Source organism: Rhineura floridana, chromosome 13, assembly GCF_030035675.1.
Source record: "Rhineura floridana isolate rRhiFlo1 chromosome 13, rRhiFlo1.hap2, whole genome shotgun sequence".
NCBI classification, from domain to species: domain Eukaryota; kingdom Metazoa; phylum Chordata; class Lepidosauria; order Squamata; family Rhineuridae; genus Rhineura; species Rhineura floridana.
In genome coordinates, this window is record NC_084492.1 from 5068676 (window position 1) to 5077572 (window position 8897).

Sequence of the window (8897 nt, forward strand, 5' to 3'; positions counted from 1 at the left end):
AGGGGGGGGGATGAACTGGTGTCTGAATGGGACAGCAAGATGGGAGGATATTTCAGCTGTACTCCAAGCAGCAAAATTCCATGGACCAACAAGAATATCCCTGCACAGAAATACAGGAGGATGAGCTTGGTAGCTCCACTGAGAGTATCTGGATTAAAATTAATGGGGCAAGGAATAAATGAACATGGTGGTTGGAGGCTACTACCGACCACCCAATCATGGAGAAGACAAGGATGAAACTTTTGCAAACCAAACTGCCAAAGTTTCAAGGAGGGATGATGTAGCAGTAATGGGGGACTTCAATTATCCCAATATCTATTGGAAGTCAAATGCTGCCAAATACGGCCCCTTCAAGAAATTCCTGGTTTGCGCTGGAGATCACTTTCTTCTACAGAATGTGGAGGAAGCAACTAGAGGTTCAGCTACCCTTGACTTGAATCTAACCAACAGAGATGACTCAGGGCCGGTGCCAGGCATGACTGGGCCCTTGGACACCAGCCTGCCCTGGGCCCATGGCACTTACCCACACCTACGTCTCCTGCTGTGGTAAATTCTGGGTACGCTGCATGCAAATGCCTGCCATCAACCAAGATGGCGGCCGAGGTTTCCCTAAGGGGCTGATGCCTCCACTGCCATCTTGGTTGATGGTACGCATGCACATACGCTCACGTGCATGCCTGTTATCAACCACAAGGGCAGCAGAGACATCAGCCCCTTAGGGAAGCCTCGACCACCATCTTGGTTGAAGGCAGGCATATGTGCAGTGAAGCCAGCATTCACCCCAACTGGACAGTTAGTTGGGGCGTGCAGGTGGATGTCGTGCACCTGCATGGTTGTAGGGGAGGTGTCTGGGAGCTCCCTCTTTGTGATCCGTGGCAGGGTTGGGAGCCAACACTGCCTCAGATCGCAAAAGGGAGCACCACCCACACACCCTAAGGAGGGCCTATTCAGGGACCCCTCTGGGCCCAAGGGGCCCTCAGCCAGGGCCCAACCTAGCTGCCTTCTGGCACTGGCCCCGAGATAACTTGGTGGATGAAGTGGCAGTTACAGGAACTCTGGGAGAAAGTGACCACACTATACTTGTGTTCTTGATTTTAAAGGAAGCAAAAGCTGAGAGCAGCCATACGTGCACCCTGGACTTCAGGGAAGCCAATTTTAATGAACTCAGAACAATGGTAAGTAAAGTTCCATGGCAAGTGACCCTAATGAGAAAAGGAGTCCAAGATGGGTGGGATTTTCTAAAAGAGGAAATTCTAAAGGCACAATGGCAAATAATTCCATCAAGAAAAAATGGTGAAGACAACAGAAGAAGCCAATGTGGCTTCACAAAAAGCTTAGAGATGACCCGAAAATGAAAAAGGACACATACAGGAAGTCGAAGGAAGACCAGGCCACAAAGCAAGAGTACAGAATTGCAGGGATGGCATCAGGAAGGCTAAAGCTGAGAATGAGCTGAGGTTAGCGAGAGATGCTAAAAGCAACAAAAAAAGCTTTCTTCAGATACATCCATAGTAAAAGACAAAGAAAAGAAATGGTGGTACAGCTACTCAAGGCCAGAACTCTCAGAACCACTGTCTATTATCTTTGAGAAATCATGGAGGATGACTGGAGGAGGGCTAATGTTGTCCCTATCTTCAAAAAGGGCAAAAAAGAGGAACCAGGGAACTACAGACCAGTCAGCCCGACATCGATCCCTGGGAAAATTCTGATTATAAAGCGGACAGTCTGTAAGCACCTTGACAACAATACAGTGCTTACTAGAAGCCAACATGGATTTATGAAGAACAAATCCTGGCAGACTAACTTTACCTCACTTTTTTATTAGATAACCTCCCTGGTAGACTGGGAATGCTGTGGACATAATATATCTCAACTTCAGCACAGCTTTTGACAAAAGTGCCCCATGATATTCTGATTAGCAAGCTAGATAAATGTGGGCTGGATGGAACAACTATCAGGTGGATCCACAGTTGGATCCAGAATCATACTCAAAGAGTGCTTATCAATGGTTCCTTCTCAAAAAGGCGGAAGTAACGAGTGGGGTACCACAGGGCTCGGTTCTGGGCCCAGTGCTCTTCAACATGTTTATTAACGACTTGGATGAGGAGGTACAGAGCATGCTTATCAAATCTGCAGATGATACAAAATTGGGGGGCATAGCTAATACCATGGAAGACAGAAACAACATTCAAAGGGACCTTGATAAGCTGGAGCATTGGGCTGACAACAACAGAATGAAATTCAACAGGGATAGCTGAAAAGTTCTACAACTAGGAAAAAGAAACCAAATGCACAGTTATAAGATGGGGGATACTTGGCTCAGCAATACTACAGGTTAGAAGGATCTTGAGATTGTAGTTGATCACAAGCTGCATATGAGCCAACAGTGTGATATGACTGCAAAAAAGGCAAATGCTATATTAGGCTGCATTAACAGAAGTATAGCTTCCAAATTGTGTGAGGTACTAGTTCCCCTCTATTCAGCACTGGTTAGGCCTCATCTTGAGTACTACATCCAGTTCTGACACTGCACTTCAAGAAGGATGCAGACAGACTGGAACAGGTTCAGAGGAGGGCAATGAGGATGATCAGGGGACTGAAAACAAAGCCCTATGAGGAGAGGCTGAAAGAACTGGGTATGTTTAGCCTTGAGAAGAGAAGACTGAGGTATGATATGATAGCACTCTTCAAGTACATGGAAGGTTGCCACACAGAGGAGGGTAGGGATCTCTTCTCGATCATCCCAGAGCGCAGGACACGGAAAAATTGGCTCAGGAAGCCAGATTTCAGCTGAACATCAGGAAAAACTTCCTAACTACTAGAGCAGTATGACAATGGAACCAATTCCCGAGAGAGGTGGTGGGCTCTCCGACACTGGAGGCCTTCAAGAGGAAGCTGGACAGCCATCTGTCAGATATTGCTTTAAGTTGGAGTCCTGCACTGAGCAGGGGTTGCACTTGATGGCCTTATAGGCCCCTTCCAATTCTAGTGTTGAACATTGCTTGTTGCAGCAACACTGAGCCTGGGCTATCACAGGTAGGGTCCAGGGAAAAAATTGATTCAGTTCTCATTTAAACCTACCAGATTTGTGCTTTCTGAAGCAATATGCAAACCAAAATATAGCTATCCTTTGGTACTTATCTGGTTTGCAGTATAGTTTTCCAACCAAACAATGTTGGCAAAAATGCATATATTAAGGGACAGTGTGCATAAAAATGAATATATTATTTAAAATAGCATTCAAAAATTATTACATTAGGGGAAATTGCTTCAAAATGTGTATATTGGTGAAAGCCACATACAAAAATGTATTTATAAGGAGAAATTACCATTAAAATGCTGATGAATTTTCATGTGGATTTTTTTTTAAAAAAAACTAATTGCTGAGGAAATGTGGAATTGAATTTAAGACTGAAAAAAATGAGAAAGAGTGCCAAAATGAACAGATCAGTCCATCCCTAATCACAGCCTTCGCCAGCCTGATGCTCTCTGGTTGTTTTGGATCACAACTCTCATCAACCCCAGTGCTACACACATACAGGAGACTGCATTCTACTCCAACAATACCTTTAAATTCTTCCATTACTTTGTTCTTTAAAGAAACTATTTATGCCCTTTTAACGTCTGATGGTGAGAAACCTTTGTGAAATCAACCCACTAAACTCTCCTCTAGTTAGCCAATGAAGAGCCAGTTCCTTATTAAATGCACACAAAAAGGTTTTGGGAATATGGAAGCCTCAAAGGGAGGGAGTGCCATAACCCTTTTCCAGCCACCACTGCTCTGCTCCAAATCTACATGCAGGCCAAACACACGGTTCCACAGAAAGCGCGGGGGGGGGGGTTAAGCAATTCTTCTCTTGACAACATTTCTTTGCTCCAAACAGATCCATTCCCAAAGCACCTTTTCTTGGAGGGGAAAAGGAACAATCAGCTGGAATTCAGTTACATGTATTTGCAAAAAATGTTTGCTGAGGTTCAAATTTTTGGTGAAAATATTCACACTACCAATCAGACATGAGAGGCTGCAGCATGCAGATAGACACACACACACACAATTGGGGGAAATTACAAGGAAGCATAATGTCAGATGACCCCAGATGACTCCCACACCAGCCCCATGGAAATGAATGAGAGCACACAAGAACTCATTGCCCAAACCCCATTCATTTCCATGGGGCTGGAGCAGGAACACTCCCCTTCACAGATGTGCCATTGTGCCCTAACCAGGGATGTTTGTCGTGGGGGGTCTCACGAGTTCTTAGACCCTTAATATTTTGGGGAAGCAGGATCCCAGCAGAGTCCCTATGTTTCAGCATCCTACAAACCAATCAGCATGAAAGGGGAGTGCGTTAGCCACGGAGAAGAGTCTTCTAACATGCTTCTTTGTCCTGTCCTGTCCTGTCCTGTTGATTCTGCTCAGTGCTAACACTTTCCTCTTTCATGTTTACTGGTTCCTAGGCATTAACAAGGATCTCATTCTCAACCCTGCAGCAAAACAAAAGTGGGGAAGGAGCAGGACTGTGGCTAAGATGAAGGGACCCTGCACTTCTGAATTCACCACTACACCACTTGCCCTAACCAGTGGTGACTGGGGCCCATTGGAACTGGTAGGACAGAAGGCAGGAAAATCAACAGTAGGTGGAGCCAGAACCGATGACATGTTGGAAGTGGGGCAAGAGCAACTCCTGTTTGGGTTCTTTTGTTTGTACAGTAGGGCCCCGCTTTTTGGCAGTCTGCTTTGCAGTGTTCCGCTAATATGGTGGCTTTCAATTAGAGTAAGGCCCCTCTCATACAGTGCTTGTTCCATTTTTATGGTGTTTTTTGGGCGTCGAGGGCCCATATGAGAGGGACCCTATTGTATTCCAGATGGAATCCTCCAGCTGGCTAGGCTTGCCTGCCTTTACCTGTGCTCTTCTCTACCTAACTTCCTTCCTTTGTAAACGGACCTGCCCCTCCTTCCTTTGTCTTCTTTGACTGTCCGAGAAGAGAGGAGAAATCTCCATCTTTGCTCTCTCCTGAGCCATGAAGGCAAGACCCACGTCTGGGTATTGTGACTCCAACTTAGCTAGTTAGTTAGAACTAGGTATGTCTTTCCTATCTACTATGTATTTCTGTAAATAAAGTAGCTTTTTCTTATTTTACTACGTCTTTAGTCTCAGTAATCTAAATGCAGGGTAAAAGCCTGCTTCTTAGGTAAATACACACACTGGCACACATGCAGATCCGACTGCTGAGTTATTCTCCATATTTCCATAACATGACAGGCAGTCACCCCCTGATTGGTTTTTATTTATTTATTTATTATTTGATTTATATTCCGCCCTTCCTCCCAGCAGGAGCCCAGGGTGGTTGTAAGTAAGACGAAGGCAGGCTGGTGGGGGCTGGGCGAGGGCAGACTGAGGTTGGTGGCCCCATGTGCCCAAATGGACCAGCCTCCCTTGGCCCCAACCCCTTGAAGTTCCAATGTACATTAACTTTGAAATGTTGCATTGATATATGCAAGGGTGTAGACACACGGGGTCTCGGGGGGGTGTCTTAGACCCTTTACTTTTTTGAGAGCAGGGTCCCTGAAGGGCCCCTATGTTTCTAGCACCCTACAAGCCAATCAGCAAGAAAGAGGAGTGTATTAGCCACTGAAAAGAGTCTTCTAACATGCTTCCTTGTCCTTTCCCACTCATTGGAGCCAACCCTAGTGAAAGGAGGCGAGTCAACCACTGAGAAGACTCTTCTCAGTGCTAACTCTCTCCTCTTTCATGCTTACTGGTTCGTAAGCATTAACAAGGATTTCATTCTCAACCCTGCAGCAACAAATGCGGGGAGGGGACATTGCTGTGATCAACATGAAGGGACCCTGCACTTCTGAATTTACTAGTACATGCTATGCATTTAGAAAGGGGAAATGTTGCAATGGAGCGCCTACTTCAGAATGAAAAACTAAGAAAATTGTGTGTGTGATGCGGGGATGGAGGGATATAGCGAGTCTTACTTTTGAGTAAAGACTGAGGAATGTATCAGGTTCAAATATCTTTCTCAGTGCCAAGAATTCACGAATGCACCCTTCCTCAACTGGCACTCCCCAGATGTTTCTGCCAGCCAACATGACAATGTTGCCTGGGGCTGATGGGAGTCCCAAACATCTGGAAGGCACCAAGTTGGGAAAGTCTTGAGCAAGCCATCCTCAGCCCCTCAGAGGCAATATGGGGATAATGATATTGACCTTCCCTTGCAGGGTTGTCTTAAGGATGACAAAATAATGGCACATTCTAAACCTCTGTATCGAAATGTCATTGCTTTCCTAACCATGGGGTGGTGGAACCGTAACTTTTGGCTCCCCCCCCCCACCGCACACGGACCCTAAAGGACCAAAGCAGCCACCTGTGATGCCTTGTGTAGATGTTGCTTGGGGGCTGGGGATAAGCGCCAGTGAGGCAACCCTCCAAAAGATGCCTAATCGACAGCATTGGGGGACATTGCCTCCCCAGGTGGCGGGAAGGGGATGCAATTCTGCCCTAGGAGGGCACACTCCGGAGCGGAAGACTTCTCCTCCGGCCCTGGAAGGATAACAGGGCGTCGTGGGCATCAAGGTTTCCTCGCCTTCTCTGAGGATTCTCCGGTAGCCAAACAACAGCACACACACCCTGCCACGAACGCGCTCGGGTCGGGCTAGGATGGGGCCCTCCGGGACAAGTGGTTGGGCACTTTTGGGGGGGGAATGAATGGGGGTGGCCAGGAAGCCCCTGAGCCTTTCCGACCTTTCCAGCTGCCCTTGCAAACTTTCTTTGCACAATATCCCTGCCCCGTCGGGCTTCTTTCCACACGTGCAGCCCCCCCGCTTCTCCCTCTGCTGCCCCCCGCCAGCTCCGGTCAGAAACGCAAGTGGGGAGCCCCCCATCCCCGCAGGCCAGGCGCCCAGTGGCTCACCTCGCGCGCCCTTGGCCCGATTCTGCCGTCGGGCAAAACACCGGGCGAGGGAGCCGCGGGGGCACAACGGGAGCCCCGCGCCCGAGTCCCGGAAGCGCCCGAGTCCCCGCGCCTAGTCCAGCCGAGAAAGCCCCTTTCTGAGAGGAGAGGGCGAAGAGAGAGCGCAGCCTCTGGGCGCGTGCAGAGTTGCCTCCCCCCATCAGGAAGGTTTGACTCCCACCTGAGCACGAGCCCCGGGACCTCTCTTTTCACGGCTAGATCCTGTGCGTGCGTTCCACGGAGGTCCGCGGGGCTTACAATGCAGCCTTGCCCATCAGACGTGAGCCCCTGAATTCCAGCGGGTCTTGGTCCCAGCTAAGCGGGAATGCACAGCCCGACTCCCTTACAAACGAGAGGTGGGGCTGGGCGCGTGCCTCGGGGGGAGAGGATGCGACTTAATAGTCCCCCCCCCATGCGCGCTTCGTGGGACCAAGCTCCGTGGCCCGGCTGAGTGGGCGGCCGCAGCAGAGACAGTCGGGCTGCAAGTCCCAAGTCCCGGCCGGCGCCCCTCCCCGCCCATCCCCTTCGCCGAGACGGAGCTGCCACTGACCTGAGCGGAGCGTCTCCGCCGCCGCGCAAGTCCAGCGCTCAGCCGCGCAGCCCGGGCCGGCGCAGGGACCTCCTCGTGCGGAGCGGCAGCAACCTGGACGAGCCTCTCTCCTCCTTTCCGGCCTCCGGGCACTCGGCAAGGGGGAAAACTCCGCGGGCGAGCCCGGCACGCGCGGAGCGGAGCCGGGCTGGGCTGCGCTGCGTCCCTGCCTTCCTCGCCGCCGCTGAGCCCGCCCCGTCTCCTCCTTCTCCTCCTCGGCTCCCGGCGAAGTGATGCTCCCCCCGCCTGCAGGGCAGAGCCGAGCCGAGCCCAGCCGAGGCTTCTTCCGCCGCCTCCTCGTCTCCGCCATAGCAACATGGCAGGAAAGCTGCCAACCCCCCCCCCCGGCAGGGGAGGCAGGGAGGGAGGAAAAGGGGGGACTGAGGCTGGGAGCCCCCCGGAAAAATACACGCCTCTCCTCTGTGGAGGGCGGGGTGCTCCGGCCGGTCCTCCGGGCCGGGATGCGGCGGGAGGTGGTGCCGCGCCGCTCCCTCTTTCCCGTCCCTACAAACCTGGCGACGCCGAGCCTGCGAGGAGCAGGTGCGGGGACCCAGCGGGGCAAGGCGGCCCTCCGACGGCGGACCGGAGACGCGGCGCCGGACCCTGGCTGGGGCTTCTTCCCAGCGAGGGAAAGAGCCGGGGCAGCGCCCGGCGACGAGGGGAGGGGAGGCGGGCGAACGGCCCCACGCCTTTCTTCTCAACTTTTACACGCACAGTCCAGATCTTGTTCGCCCCAAAGTTGCCAAGAACCGGCTGGATGGAGACAAGCCCTTCATTTCGGAGCAGGAGGAGCCGCCGGCAAATTCAAACCCCGGCAAAGTTTGTCTTCTGGGCCCGTTCCGCCCTCTCCACCCCGGAGGCAGGCGCAAGGCGCTCGGTCTGGGATCTGCGGCGCGATCATCAGATTGCCTCTGACCATCTCCATGTCAGTATTTAAGGGGAAACATCTCGCCCTCTGACTGCAGAAGAAACTAAATGGATTTTGATTAAAGGAGGAAGGGTTTTTGGGTTTTTTTACAAAAATACTAACATGGCTTGAACTGTTTTTATATTTTGGATACCAAGGAAATTAATTTTGATCAAAGGGGGTTGTTTATTAAAAATACATGTAAAATATGAAATACTCTTTATATAAATGTAGCATCCCCCCAGTATATAAGAAACTGCTGAATAATAATAATTAAATCATTCCCTATAAAAGAAATTAATTTTGATGGGAGGTAGTTTCATAGATATACGTGTTTCCCGTCAAAATGCATATATATATATATATATTGAAAAATCTCTAGCAGTACCTGCCTGACTTGCCATTCAGCTTCAGGATAAAATAACCCAGAATGCACTGACG

General features: G+C 50.3%; 1 protein-coding gene across 4 annotated transcripts in view; it reads right to left on the reverse strand.

Moving 5' to 3' along the window:
* CHST8 (carbohydrate sulfotransferase 8) overlaps positions 1 to 7823 on the reverse strand; it is a 395568-nt gene extending 387745 nt beyond the window's left edge. For all 4 annotated transcript variants that reach the window (XM_061594274.1, XM_061594272.1, XM_061594275.1 and 1 more), the window contains exon 1: positions 7511 to 7823. The gene's annotated coding sequence lies outside the window, so the exon portion shown is untranslated. The remainder of the gene's footprint in view (positions 1 to 7510) is intronic.
* Between the last annotated feature and the right edge of the window lie 1074 nt (positions 7824 to 8897).